The sequence below is a fragment of the Equus caballus genome, chromosome 10 (assembly GCF_041296265.1).
Source record: "Equus caballus isolate H_3958 breed thoroughbred chromosome 10, TB-T2T, whole genome shotgun sequence".
NCBI lineage: Eukaryota > Metazoa > Chordata > Mammalia > Perissodactyla > Equidae > Equus > Equus caballus.
Window position 1 is genome coordinate 2,911,522 of NC_091693.1, and position 14,344 is coordinate 2,925,865.

The 14,344-nt window shown below is 49.6% G+C and overlaps 1 long non-coding RNA gene across 2 annotated transcripts in view; it reads left to right on the forward strand.

The window, feature by feature from the left end:
* LOC138915691 (uncharacterized) overlaps positions 1–8,716 on the forward strand; it is a 28,546-nt gene extending 19,830 nt beyond the window's left edge. For both annotated transcript variants that reach the window (XR_011421803.1, XR_011421804.1), the window contains one exon: positions 32–8,716. This is a non-coding gene — a long non-coding RNA (uncharacterized lncRNA). The remainder of the gene's footprint in view (positions 1–31) is intronic.
* Positions 8,717–14,344: the final 5,628 nt, after the last annotated feature.

Consider the following 14,344-nt stretch of genomic DNA (forward strand, 5'->3'; position numbering starts at 1 on the left):
TTATCTCTGTTCTTTCCTGAAACTCCTCTAGTCTGGCTGTTGTCTCTGCTGCTCAACTGAAACCCCTCCCTTCGAGGCCTTTGTCGCCTTCTACGTTGCCCAGCCCGTGACCCGCCATCAGAGCTGTTCCAGGACAGATGGACCAGATACACGAGTGTCCAGACATGGTGGTATCTCACTGGGTGCTGGATGCCACCTGCCTGGTGCTATGGGATGCTTTTCTGCACAGATGTGACCTCTGTGGGCAGAGGCCAGGATGAGGTTTATGTGGATGTAAAGACCAGCCTTCGATCTGTTTTCTGATGCAACCACAGCTGCTGCAGGGCCTGCCTCATCTGAGAGGCTTAATGGGTATATGTGTGAGGGGGGCCACCGAGAGCTCAGCCCTGAGCCGGGCAGTTTCCTCTGTCCGCAGAGTTGTGTGAAGTTGGCCGAGCGTCGGGCAACCTCAGGCCAACCTCACCGAGTTCTCACGGAACATCCTCTAAAGGTCCTCTGTGCTGGGCTCCCAGCGAGGAAGGAGACTGGGGGAGCGGAAGAGCTGATGTGCCAGAGTCAAAGCCTTCTCGGGGACGTGGGAGACTACATCTCACTCTCACGTGCATTTCCTGTGGCCCCTTAAGTAAGTTCTGTCGGATAGCACATGAGCAGAAATGAGGTGTTCTATCTTCAGGATGACCCATAAAAAGCTCCCTGGGACATTCCTCCATGCTCTTTCCCCTTCCACCAGCTGGATGCAGACAATGAAAAGGGACCTAGAGTAAGGGAGCCATAAAATAGAGGGAGAAGGGTCCCTGAGTGACCGCGTGGACGTGCACACCCACCAGACTGCCGTGTGAGCAAGAAGGAAGCATCTACTGGATGGAACCTTGGCACACTGGGTCTATTTGTCACATGGCTTAGCTTATCCTAATACAGTTCCTGTTCTCGGGAAGTTTACAACCGTAGTGGAAAGATGAGACTCAGTCACACAGTTCTGGAACAATATTTGGTGGCTTAGAAGAGGAGACGGGTAGCAGGGTTTGGGTTTTCGTTTCTGGAGTCACGGGCTGCAGGCCCCTAGGCATGTGACTTTCCATCTAAACCCTTTTCTGGAATAGTGGAGAAGAGTCAGACTCGGGGGAAGATGCTGGCAGGGGAACATCACAGTCAAGGGCTCACAGATAGGGCTTGAAGCAAAAAAAAATGAGACGAGTCATGTCGATTCTCCTTAGAAAGGGAGAAAGGAAAATAGTCCCTAAACACCTAATAACTTTGGCTGCACATGATGGAACGAGGACTCAAAGTTCTATAACTTCTCTCTCGCTGAACCAGCACACCTCCAAAGGTCCCGGGAGGAGAGCCCTGCGCCCGGGTGTGGGTCTGGCTTTTCTCCCCCACTGAGCCCTCTCCGGAGGACCCCACCTGCCGCCTTTAGGCAGTAAGCTCTCCTGGACTTGAATGCTTGATGTGAGCAGCAACTTGGTCCAGCTTTCTGCTGCGGCCTATGAGGATGGGGTTTCATCATGTTTCTGAGTCGAGGTCCTGGCAGAGGCTACCAAGTGCCAGCCGGGATTCAGCTGGGATCCTTAAAGTCACAGTTCCCAATTAGGCACTGGCAGGTTCAGCTGGGATCTGTCTGTTCCCAACAGGCTGGGGGCAGAGCAGGCTGCTCATTTCCCGTTTACAACAGAGGACCCTGAGTGCAGAGGGTGAAGGACTTGCTCGTCATCCTGGACCCCCAGGGGGTGACAGAACCTCAGAGGTGTTCAAAGTCGGCTCCTCCTTGCAAGGAAAGACAGACACTTCTGCTGCTGGTTCTCTTGTTGCTGACAGCACACCCCACACACACCTTCACTGCGCCCGGATGAACGGTGCCACTCTGGGCACCCCCACAGACAAGTGTCACGGAGCAGGTGTCTATCTAGACATCCCAGCTCCCTATTTTTACTGGTGGTGGGAACTTGGCCTTCTCACTCCCTCTCTCTTTCCCCCATCCTTTCGTGACAGTTCTATCATGAGTTTTTGTTAAATTAATATTCCTCGTTCATGATACAAATATAGTTCACTGTTGAGTCAGTAGTGTACTAGGGTTGTTTGCTTGTTTCCATGCTCATTTTGTCTTTCCTGAAGCCAATTTGCTTGGTTTTCTTTGTACATATGGTTCCGTTTTCCCACAGCTACAGCCCCTCAATACAGTTTTCCACAAGGAAGCGCATCAGATCGCCCATTGGTAGCAGCTCCTTCCTGCTCTTGGAGGCGCCCCGCTGCAGTCCTCTGACATTGCAGTCTGCTTCCTTACTTGAGTGACTACTCAGCTACCATCCGGGGCTTTCCTCATCTGCCAACCTGGGAATTTCCTTCACCTCTTTCAGCCATTGGATCCCCTGCCTCCTGGATTTTATGTCTTCTCCTCTTTCTTGGTTTCATCTCTCCTTTTGTTGGTGCACAACTCCTAGTAGCTTTCTGATAACGTAGTTCTGATGTCTGAGTTCAGCTGGAGGACAAAGAAGTTTCTGCTACCTCATCCTCTAAGTAATTATTCCCTGAATGATCAAAGAAACTATAACAAAAATAACAACAAATAAATGAAAGAAGAATGCCAAGCAAAAGCACAAACTCCATTTTTTTATGAACTGAGCAGACAGTCACAACCTGATTTCACGAACGATGGCAAACGGGTGGGAGGGAGCTCAGAGACCCTGTGCTGCTCCATATCTGCGGCAGGGCAGAGGACAGTCCGCCAGACAGAACCCTAAAGGAGGTCAGGAGACACCACGCCACCCCGTCACGTGGGGTGAAGTCTCCATGGGGAGCAATTAGGCCCCCAGGTCCCCACCCAAGAGCTTGTGACTTCCTCTTCCATCCTTTGGAAGATGAGAGGATGACCCAGCTGAGGGCTATGTGAAAGCAAACCCAAACTAGGAGAATTTAGGGAAAGTTTGCTGTTAAATATAGGCCCTCAGCTCCTTCTCCCGTCTGGCTCAGGGAGCAGAAAGAGGTCAGACGACCACCTTTTCTTTATCTTTTATAAGTTCTAGGAATTTTAACACATGAATGGATTCGTGTAACCACCACCGTAATCAGGATGCAGAACGGTTCCGTCACCTCCCACCCAAACTCTGCCGTTTCCCCTTTACAGACGTACCCTCCCTCCACCCCTAACCCCCAGGAGCCACTGAGCTGTTCTCCATCACTATCATGTGTCTCTTCCAGAATGTCATACAAATAGAATCAGATGCTATGTAACCTTTTGAGACTGGCTTCTTTCTTCCTTACAGTATGTAACCTTGGAGACTTAGCCCAATGCCTTGTGATTCATCCAAATTCTTGCATGTATCAATATTTGTTTCTCTCTGTTACTGAGTGCTGCTCCATTGTATGATGCACCACGGTGTGTTTATCCATTCTCCCCTTGAAGGACTTTTGGGTTGTTTCTAGTTTGGGCAATTATGGAGAGCGCTGCTACAAACATTTCTATATGGGTCTTTGTATAAAGATAGATTTTTATTTCACTTGGGTAGATACCCAGGAGTGGAATTGCTGGGTCATATGGTAAGTGTATGTTTAACTTTGTAGGAAACTACTAAAGCCTTTTCTAGAGTGACTGTACCGTTTTGCATTCCCACCACCAATGTACAACTGTGCTCTTGCTAGACTTTGCCATCACTTGGTGTTGATAGTATTTTTTTTAATGTTAGCCATTTTAATAGGTATATGGTGGTATATGATCACGGTTTTAAATTGTATTTTCCTAATGGCTAATTATTGTGGACATTTTTCATGTGCTTATTTACCATCCTTATATTCTTTTGGTAAAATGTCTTTTGCCCATATTTTTAAATTGAGTTGTTTTCCTACAGTTGAGTTTTGAGAGTTCTTTATATATTAAAGATGCAAGTTCTTTGTTGTATTGAATAGGTGATTTGCAAATATTTTCCTCCAATCTACAGCTTGTCTTTTCATTCCCTTCATGATCTTTTATAGAGCAAAAGTTTTCAGCTGTGATGATGGAGACCATCTTTAAACTTATTTCCGTCCCCACTAATACACATTTAATGAGCACCTGTGGTATGCAGGTCCCTATTAGACAATGGGCTTTAGAAGACCAATGGGACTCAGAGAATCAGCTGATGAGGTCACTGCCCTTCCACCAGGGGAGGGGGTGTCCGGTTTAGACCCAGAGCCCTAGAAGGGGCTTGGGACTTCCTCAGATTTTGCAGCCCCAACTCTTCTCAATTCCAACCCCCCGAGCACCTGTGTCTTCCCTATCCTCTCAGAAGCTGTTTCCTCCACCCAAGCATTGGACTCCCTCCCCCCTACCTGGCTCAACCTTGCCTACCCTTCAAAGCCCAGCTGGGACAGTCCACCAGACCGGAAGCCTTCTCTGATCTAAGCCTTCTGTTTCTCTGTCTTGCGCCTTCTTGGATTATGTCATCTATTCTGCCACCTGGGTTTTGAGATTTACATCCTCTATATGAAGCATATGGAAATGTCCAGCACAGAGCCTTTAGAAAATATGTTTTCCATGCAAGTTGGTGCAAAAAACAGACGAGTCCCCACACCCTGAGGGCCCATCAATTTAAGGTCCCCTCAAATCCTTCCTTAGAAACCAGGATCTGGTAAAGCGCCCTACAAGATGCTTTCACGGAGAGCAAACCAGTTCACGTGTGGCCACCCTCAGGCCACACCTTGGCACTGTCCCAGGAACCTTCTGAAGACGGCATCTTCCACCCAGGGACAGCCACTGAGGGTGGGGTTCAGGGACCGTGGCAAGCCAGCAGAAGGGAAGATTTCTGGGTAGGGGGTTTTGGTTGTCCAATGTCCTACCACAAAATGGTAGGACAGACCCGCTGCTGGTCCACCACAGCGCCCTAGGCTTCCTTTTCTAGAATGAGGACAAGCAAAAAGCAAACTTCGTTCTGGAGTCCAGTTTACCAGGCCCTGTTCCCAAATGTCGGTTCCTAATAGGCAACAGCTGTCGCTGCGGTTTCTTTTAGGCAAGTGATTCATGTCTTTGCTCAGAAACGATAAGCAGAACAAATGTTTACTTAGACGGATAACAGAGGAACATTTGGGAAACAGAGACTGGCAACTGGAAATATTTTGCTGCTATTTGATCCATAACAATTAGTCGGAATTAGTCATATGGTGTTAACTGGCCAGGCCTTCTTTGGGCTGGAGGCAGAGTGGGGGATAGGCAGCTGGCCTTCCTGGAAAAGGAGTGCCAGTGGCAAAAGGGAATGTGGAAAGGAAGCCCTAAAAGTTTGCTCAGAGCACTTCAGAGTGACTCCTACCTCCCGACATGACTTTCCCTGACCAACTGTCTTATTTGATGCCTGGCCAAGTTCTCTGGCCCAAGGGAGCCATAGAGGAAAGGAGAGCAGAGAAGGGAAAACAGCACACACATGGCTGGCGCCTAAAATCCATAAGCAATTTTTTACACATTCAGAAATTAAAGAAAACATTTAATAGGTTGATTTTTGTGTGTGCACACAGGCGAAAAGCTTTTAAAAAATCTAAATATCCACAATAATGAATTTTAATCTTTGGGACAGTGGTAATGTATTGACTCATCTAAGAAAGAAACATGTACCTGAATATGGAAGCTTAAAAATGGTTCTGTGGAGTAGGACTTTCAGTCTAATTACGTTTCCATAATTCAAGATCTTGCATCCTATTTTATTTACATACAGTATGTACTACTACAGTCATCCCCAGATACGTTATTTAGCAGATAGGTCATAAAGATTTCTATAAGAAGGGAGAAAAGGCAGAGACGTAATCCAATCTTTTGGCCAAAAAGAGAGAAATACTATGTTTTGTGAAAAACTTCTCGAAGAACATGCTGTGCAAAGAGTTGGGAGGAAAAGCCCGGGATAAAGCCCCAAACAAACTCCCTTCTCGTCTCAGGTCAGACTGTCTGACGTTGGAGGGTAAGTAAAGTCACGCGGAAGGGCTGCCCTCACAGAGCGGCCGACCCTGCAGAGCAGAGGACGCGGCTGCTTCAACAGCAAACACGAGCGTGGAGGACGGAAACTCAACTCAGTCTCCGTGGGCAGATTTTTCTAAGCGCGTTATAAAAAGTGTGTGGAAGGGTGACATGTTCCCCTCTCCTCTTCCACAAGCACTTGTGGTGGGAGGTTCTCTATTTGGGGCTGATGCAGGGGAGGTGGGGTGGGACTGGGAGCCCATGAGCCGCGTTCTTCCTTTTTGGAGTGGACAGCCATCGGTTTGGATGTCCCAGCTCTTTTCCTCCTTCTGCTGACGGCACCTTGGTTTTCCTCAGAGGAAAGCGCTTCTCCCACATTCTCAGTCTGCAGTGGTTGGGTGGGATTAGACACTGTGTCCACCTCCTCTTCCCCCTCCCCCGGCCCCAGTCCCAGGCCTCAGACAGTCAGCCTCCTCCGGCCAGCCCCTCGAGGTATCGGCGGGGTTCTATGGCCCAGGCTGGGCAGCTGAGAGTGGGGACAGGACTCGTGCCTGAGTCTCCAGGGATGAGCGGCAGCTCTCCTGCCCCGGCGCTAAGAGGAGGGTATGATCCGGGGCCACTGATGGGCATTTGCTGGGAACAAGTTCCCATGACACAGTTTAAACCTCCAGCTAGGCGGTCCCCCAGACCTCTCATCAACCCCAGGCTGAATCCCCTTTGATGCCTTTGTCCGTCTGCTTGACACGGCCCTTGCAATAGTGGGAGTCCTCACGCATTAGCGCCTAGACCTAAGGCGGAGCAGGAGGAAATGCGTTGGGATGATGGCAGGAGTAGGGTTCCACTCTGCCTCTGAGACCTCCTGAGGGGAACCGCAGGCTCTCGGTGCAGGAGCTCCTCCATAGCTTCCCCGATGTGTCCAGCACCTGCCTCCAGACATGGGACTCTGTGACTGTGTGACTTCCTGAGGCCAACCGCCATAGACAGCCCTCCTGTGACCAAGTTCTTCCTCCAAGGCCCACGGTTTGCCTACCAGGACTGGCAGCCGTCCATCAGAGCTCTCGGGAGCTCTGCCCTCGGGAGCTGCACTCCAGCCACATTCCAAGCCTTCCTCTGTCTGCCACCAGGCAGCTCGAACTACAGAAGGCAGAGATCCAGGCTCTCCAGCTAAGCGCCCCCAGGCCCTCCCTCTGTGTCCGTGGCTGTGGCACTAGGACATCCTGCCAGTGGAGGCATAGTCCTCTCAGCTGGTGTCCTCTTAACAGATGTGCTCAGAAGAGACGCAGCCCAACTGGCCTGTTTGGGGTGAAGTATGGGACTTGTGGCCAGGACAGTGAGGAGGCCAGAGGTGGTCAGAACATCACTTCTCACTGTTCCCTGGGAAATGGCCGGAATGATCCCTCCCAGACCTAAAGTCGCTGCCTGCACTTGGCCCCAAAGATTCTACACAGCACCCCTCCCCCGACTTTGTTCTGCCTCTCTCTGGAATGCCCAGCCTCTCTGTGTTCCCAAGGTTACTTCCCACCCAGGCTTCTTCTCAGATCTCAGCCTGAACGGCTCGTCCTTAAGGACTGGGCCAGATCACTCTGCTACGAGTTTTTGGTTCTTCATTCATTATTTTGGGGTATTGATTTTAAATAGCACATGTTGCTTCTCCTGACCGAGCAGCACCCAGTTGGCCTCATGCTCACAATTATCTGATTGTCACTGATCATCGGGTATATATATGCTGGGCTTACAGTGAATAAGTAAATGCATTTGTCCCATACGACTTATGTGCAGTTTTCTCTCCCATCGTTCCTGCCAAGTCTTGCCCTTCCTGTCCTCAAATATGTGGCCACAACTCACATCCTCCTAGAAGCCATTCCAAAATGATCTCAAAAATAAAAAAAGGTGGGGTGATAGCTCAGGAATTATCTGGAACAGGCACAGCAATGAAGAGCCAGGGCCAGTGATCCAGGCGCACGAAGGCCTGGTTTGAGAATGTGTGGTATTGGGGTGGGTCTCAGGATTGCTAAGCTCTGTCTCTCTGGGGATGCGGACAGGGATGGTGACTTCAGGCTGTCATCTTGCAACCTTGCAACCAAGGACTTTGCTCCTGGCTGTGGATTCTGGCTGCAGTCAGGGACGCTGGTGCTGGGGCTGTCCCTGCAGTGGGATGGGCGCCGTGAGCCACTTGTCACCCTGATGCCTCCATGACTGGGAAGAAGAAGAGACACTGATGAGTTTGATCCATGCCAGGAGAAGTGATACAGCTTTTACTAGGAAGCCTGCATGTATGCTGGACAGACACGCAGGAGGTCTGGGAGGTTTTGAAGTGTCTGTGCCGTAGAACGGTATTGAACATATAGCCTGGTTGAACGACACAGCGTGTGTGTGAATCTCATTAAATATTTGAAATGACCGCACCTCCGCGGCCTCTGCTCAGGGCCTCGCCTGCTGTCTCCTGGCGTGAGTGTAACTAACCCGCAAGGCTGAGTGCAGAGCTGGGAACGCCAGGGGCCCTGGCCAGAGCCCACCTGAGTGTCCCCGCTGGCCCGTTGCTTCGGCTCTTGGGGCTGCATCGTCAGAGGAGCAAGCAGAGCCCTGCCTCATCCCCACTGGGCACCACGTATGCCACAGGGACCCGTCCCGCTGTGGACCAGAGAATAAGCAGTGTCTTTGGGTCTTCCTCCTGCCCCTGGTTGAGGGCCCTCTTATTGGCCACTATCCACCTAGCCAGGTTTTCAAACAACATTTGTTTACTTTTTTCTAAGAATAAAAAGTAATACATATTTGTAATAGATAACTTAGAAAACAAAAATAAAATTTTAAAATAATTTCGTTTGTAATCCCTCCACTTACAGAAAATCTATCAGTACATTTATATCTAGTTTTTTATTAAATATTTTGCAACAAAACTGTGAACTTATTATTGGTTTATTTCCATATCTTGCTTAATAATATGTCAAAAATGTTTTATCATCATCATCGTCATTCTCTGGAAGCACACTTTTGGCTGGCTGCAGAGTGTTACACCATTTGGACATACTATTCATTTCCTCTGTCAGCGGACATTTAGGGCATTTCAGTTACTTTGCTGTAGAAAGTTGATGCAAGTGTTATATATGGGTTTCTGGAAGTCTTCCTGATTATTTTCTTAGGAAAATCTCAAGACTTTTGTTGGATCAGTTGGGAAAGAGTCTTTCTCCTGCTCAGGTCCCCTGACTAGTAGGATGTTAGCCTGGAGCCACGGGAGGCCATCTTTGCTGCTTTCTGGAAGAGGAAGCCAGTGGGAAACAGAAAAGAGGAGGGGAGAGACAGCTTCCTGAGGATGTCATTCAAACATCTGGAGCCAGCTGTACCTGAACTTTCGAGTCCGTTTGTCTACCAATACATTTCATCAAATCCACTGTGAACGAGGTGTCTTTCCTCTGCCACCAAAACTCATGTCAAACATGGGATGAAGTGCACAGTCCAGGACTGGAAGAGGACGCGAGTTCCAGGCTGGAAGGGGTGCTTCAACCTCTTCGACAACAGCAGGTGGCCATCGAGCCTCTGATTAGAATCCTCCTGTGATGCCTTGAGACTCACTACCTTGGAAATCAGCCCATTTCCTTGCTGAAAACTCTGAGCATTAGAAAGTTCTCTCTGATATTAGCTAAAATGTATTTTTCTGTACCTTTTATTCTCTGATAAAGGTTAGAGAACGAAGCATTCTTACTGAGGGTAGCCAGTACTTATAATTCTCTCCATGCTGCCGAGGACGGGTGAAGTCCCCCCGTGACGGCAGTGTGTAACACTGGCGCTCGTGTGCCCCCAGAGCTGACCTGCAAGGCCTCGAGTCAGAGCTTGCAGGAGTGCTAGTTTCCGGACCTTTTGTCCTCTGGTCCTGCAGAGTGGGCTGTGAGAGAGGGGCTTATTCAGCAGGAAGCTGTCTTATCCACAGTTTAGCAAATGTCTGTGGAGTCTTTAAAGCAGTTTCTATCATAATAAAAATATTTTAACTTATAACCTCAGAAAGAGAGAGGCATGGGAGTCTTTATAAAGCACAGAAATCCAGATGAGCATAATTTGAAAGTAATTTGAATCGTAATGAGTATTTTTAATGTAAACAGGCAGGAGGAAAAACTTGCTGGGTTCTGCTGTAGTAGATACACCCAAATATGCTTTGGGTAGAAATATTAGTGTCAAGGGAATCCAAGATGGCGCGGACATCAGTGGCAGGAATGAGAGAGAAGGGGGATTTTCCATGGCTACAGTTTGGGGGTTTCAGCAGGGAAAGACAGGCAGTCGTTGTGCTGTGTAGTCTGTGGTCATGAAGGTCAGCCCTGAACAGAAACCAGGGACAAGCTGCGGCCACTTGAGAACAGTGACTGGTTCTTATAAGGACTTGCAGAAGGATGAGTTGGAAGGGTCCTTAGGGAGGGGAGGTCTGGGAATCCCCAAACACCAGGCATCTGATCCCACTACCCACCTAATAGCTGCCCTGAGACTGACCCAATGCCCTGCTCTATCTGCCCCGTTCTTTGTGCTCACTCACATTTATTTGAGAGGAACCCTTATATCATTACCATGGATGGAACGCCACGATCACTTGCCTTGAATAAAATGAAAACAAGACGACATTATCAAATGCTGGCTAGATACGGTGCTGGCCTAGCACTCTGAGCCTTGGGTCTGCTCCTTTTTTGTTGAAAAAGATGAGCAAAATGAGAAAGATGTTAAAGATGTCTCATCACCAAACTGAGTCTTTGACCTTGATGTAATCAGACGACAATTAAAGCGTGGGCAAATTTCCCAACGTGATGTCTGCTGTTATTTCCTGGATTGAACCTGTGCCAACTGAAACTTTTTCAACTACCCGGCTACTAAGTAGGGATACTTAGTCAGTGGAGTCCAATTGTCCCATTTAATGGATGGGAATGCTGAGGACCGGGGACGGGCAGAAGCCGTCCCACAGCGCCCATGGCCTTCTAACTCCCAGTTCCATGCTTTCCCTTGTTGACCACCATTATCTTTCCATCCACCCCACCAGCTCTTAAATGCGTGTTGTGGGATGCAGTGTCTCCAGCGTAAATCAGGGCAGGTGTTTGACTCTCCTGGGAGGGGAGGCACCTGGAGGGCAGTCTCTGCACAGGGCACACAGCTGTGACCCTGCAGTGCTAGGCTGCTGGCCCATGCCCCGTCCAAACACAAGAACACTCTCCACAAAGTACAATCTTTTCTGGTTTGAAGTTCACCTTCTAGAAGGGCAACTGCTTCTACCAAAGCAAATGCTGAAAGTCCATGATTTTCAGAAATAATCGCCAACCTTCAAAAAATACATGTTTATGCCACAACTTCTCACAGTGTTCACCCTGTGTTCGCTCAGTGTCTTGTTGCAATTTTCTCTGCATTGAATTCTCATGCTTCCTCCTGAATAATTGCTTTTGCTACAGAGCATCAGCATATGCAAATGGATCCCGACTTCAGTCCAGCTGGGCTCCTCCCCAAACGGAGCCAGATAATTTTGTGTTGTTTATCACTTCTGCATTTTTAAAATCATGCCCATGCTTAAGCAGAAAGCAAACTTGCAGCTTCAGTGGCAGGTCCACGGAAAGAGGGAGAATTTCATGAGTTCTACTTCATGTGTCTTCATCAGTGTCTCCCATAGGTGGCCTTGGAACCAGACCCTTGTTTCAGAAGCTAATTAAAAATGCAGCTTCCTGGGCCTTCCCCAGAGTTACTGAACTTTGAGATTCTTGTACTCTACATTTTAAAATAGGCCTCGCAGTCCTGTCTGCCCTAGGCCGCTGGGTGGTTGTTTTTGCTTGGCAAACATCCATTCTCTACCCGGCTGTGCATCTATGTATGGTGCACATCCCCTTCCAGCCCTGAGACTGTGCACTTCACTCTGTATTTGACACGAGTTTTGGTGGCGGATGAAAGACACTCAGTTCAAATTGGAATGGATGAAACATATCCGGAGACAGAGGGACCACAAGTCCAGGTACAGCTGGATCCAGGTGCTCCATCATCAGCAGATGTTCACTGAGCGCCTGCTGAGTGCTGAGCCCTGGGCAGGTCTCCGCTGTGAGGGAGGAGGTTCCTGCCTTCAGGAGCCTCTAAGGCTTTGGGAAGGCAAGGCAGGTGCTTGAAGAGGCCTATCAAGTACAAGACAAGTCATAACGGAAGATGATGCTCTAAGACAGCGGCCAGCCACATTCCGTGCATTTACTCACTCACTTTCCCTCAGCTGCTTACTTGTGCTAATAATTCAAAAATAATTCTTGATATCCATTCTTCCGTCCTAGCACTGTGCTGAGTTTTGAGGCTACAGGGATGCATAGCATATGGCCTTGGCCCTCCAGAAACTCACATTCCGCTGGGGAGAATGACTCTTGGAAGAGACCCAGAGGGCACGGCAGGTCTGAGTGTGAGCCCACTCCCCGGACTGGTGACCTGGGATCTGCCGCTCCTGGCTGTAGTTCAGTTGCAACCTCTTGTGAGAAAGACCTATCTTACGTGGTGCATTCGTTTCCTGCGGCTGCTGTAAGAAACCGCCACAAACTCAGTGAGCTACGACAACAGACATTTATGCTCTCACAGTTCTGGAGGCCGGAGGCCCAATGTAAGTATCACTGGGCCCAAATCAAGGTATCGCATGGTCTAGCTCCCTCAGGAAGCTCTAGGGGAGAAGCCAGTCCTTGTCTCTTCCAGCTTCTGGTGGCAGCCAGCGTTCTTTGGCTGGTGGCTGCATCTCTCCGGTCTGCAATGGCAGCATCTTCAAGGTCCTCTCTGCTCCATCTTCACGTCACCTTCTGCTGTGTGTGCATCATCTCCCCCTGACTCCTTCCGCCAAGGTCACTTGTGGTTACATTTGGGGCCCACCAGGATAGCCTCATCATCTCAAGATCCTTAACTTAATCACTTCTGCAAAGACACCTTTTCTTTACGGGGTGACATTCACAGTTCCAGGGATCAGGACCTGTTGTGGTCCAAATGTGTGTGTCCCCCCAAAATTCATATGTTGAAATTCTAACCCTCAAAGACGATGGTATTAGGAGGTGGGGACTTTGGGAGGTCTTAAGTCAAGAGGAAGGAGTCCTCGTGACTGGGATTAATGCCTTATAAAATAGGCTCGCCCCTTCCTTTATGTGAGGACACAGCAAGAAGGTGCTGGCTGTGAGCCAGGAAGAAGTCCTCACCAGAGTGTGACCATGCTGGCCCCTTGATCTTGCACTTCAGAGCCTCCAGAACTGTGCGAAAGGGATTTCTGCTGTTTGTAAGCTACCCAGTGTGTGGTTCATGTTATACTAGGCCTGACATCTTTGAGGGCCATTGTTCTGTCTCCCACGTGTGGTTTCCCGGGTCGTCAGGCAGAGGCCGGGTGTTGAGATGTTGCCTGATGTATTCACGCCACAAGGTCACTGTCTCTTGTTCCCTCTTTACTACTTTTTGGCCAACTTCCCCAGGACACGTGTCCTGACTGGTCAGGAAGGGCTCCGGGTCAGAGATCAGGCTGTGACCCTGTGGCCTCCCTGGGACTCAGCCGGCCCCTCTGCTCCATTGGCTGGAGGTCTCTGAGAGCTAATCAGCACCTTGTAGTCCTCAGTGTGAATGCCTGCGTTCTGTGAACAGCAAGAGTGTCACAAGTCAGATGTCAGCCTAGGGTCACTGGGGAAACACAGAGAGATTAAGGGAACAAAGAGAGGGCAGGGCAGGGCGCATTCCCACTGGGAGTCATCCCCGCAGAACCAAAGCAAGACCAGCAGGCTGTCCGGCCCGCGGCCCCGCCCAGCGCCTGACTCTTCTTCCCATGAGACGGGACACCAGGTCTGTTCACAGCATTTCCCCTATCCTGTGTCACAGGGCCTTGACGCCACTCCTACCAATGGAAACTTCTTTTAAAATAAGGGAGCCAAAGGGCCCTGCATTGTCCTGATTTCCCCCGAAGCATTGCATCAGCATAATGACTCCCCTTCTCGAAGCATCTCGCAGGATGCTCATGACTACCAGAGGCTGGCTTTACCATGTCCATTGTACAGATGAAGAGACTGAGGCCCAGAGAGCCTGAATGAGGACACAGGAAGGGGATTCCAGACCCGAGGAATTCTCGACTAAGTAGTGCTGCCTTCCACGGCTGGGCTCCTCGTCGAGGTTACACCAGTGTGTAGGCAGAGTCCGGCTGTGTGCAGATGGGAGGGGAAAAGGCCAGCCCTCAGGTCTTCCTGCACACAGCTAGCCTTGACCTCTGCCCTCACCTCTTCTGAGGCCCTGGGGGGCTTGAGGGCCCAAACACTCACCTGGCTCACGCAATCCAGAAGTCTCAGGAGACTCATAACCAGATGAGGCTCTCCAGGAGGGTCCTGCTGGGAACCTAAGTCCTCAGGAAGGGTTACGATAGATGCACAGGCTGAAGTCTAATCCAGGCATCTCCTCTTCATCCCTGAACACACAGCCCTCATTATTACC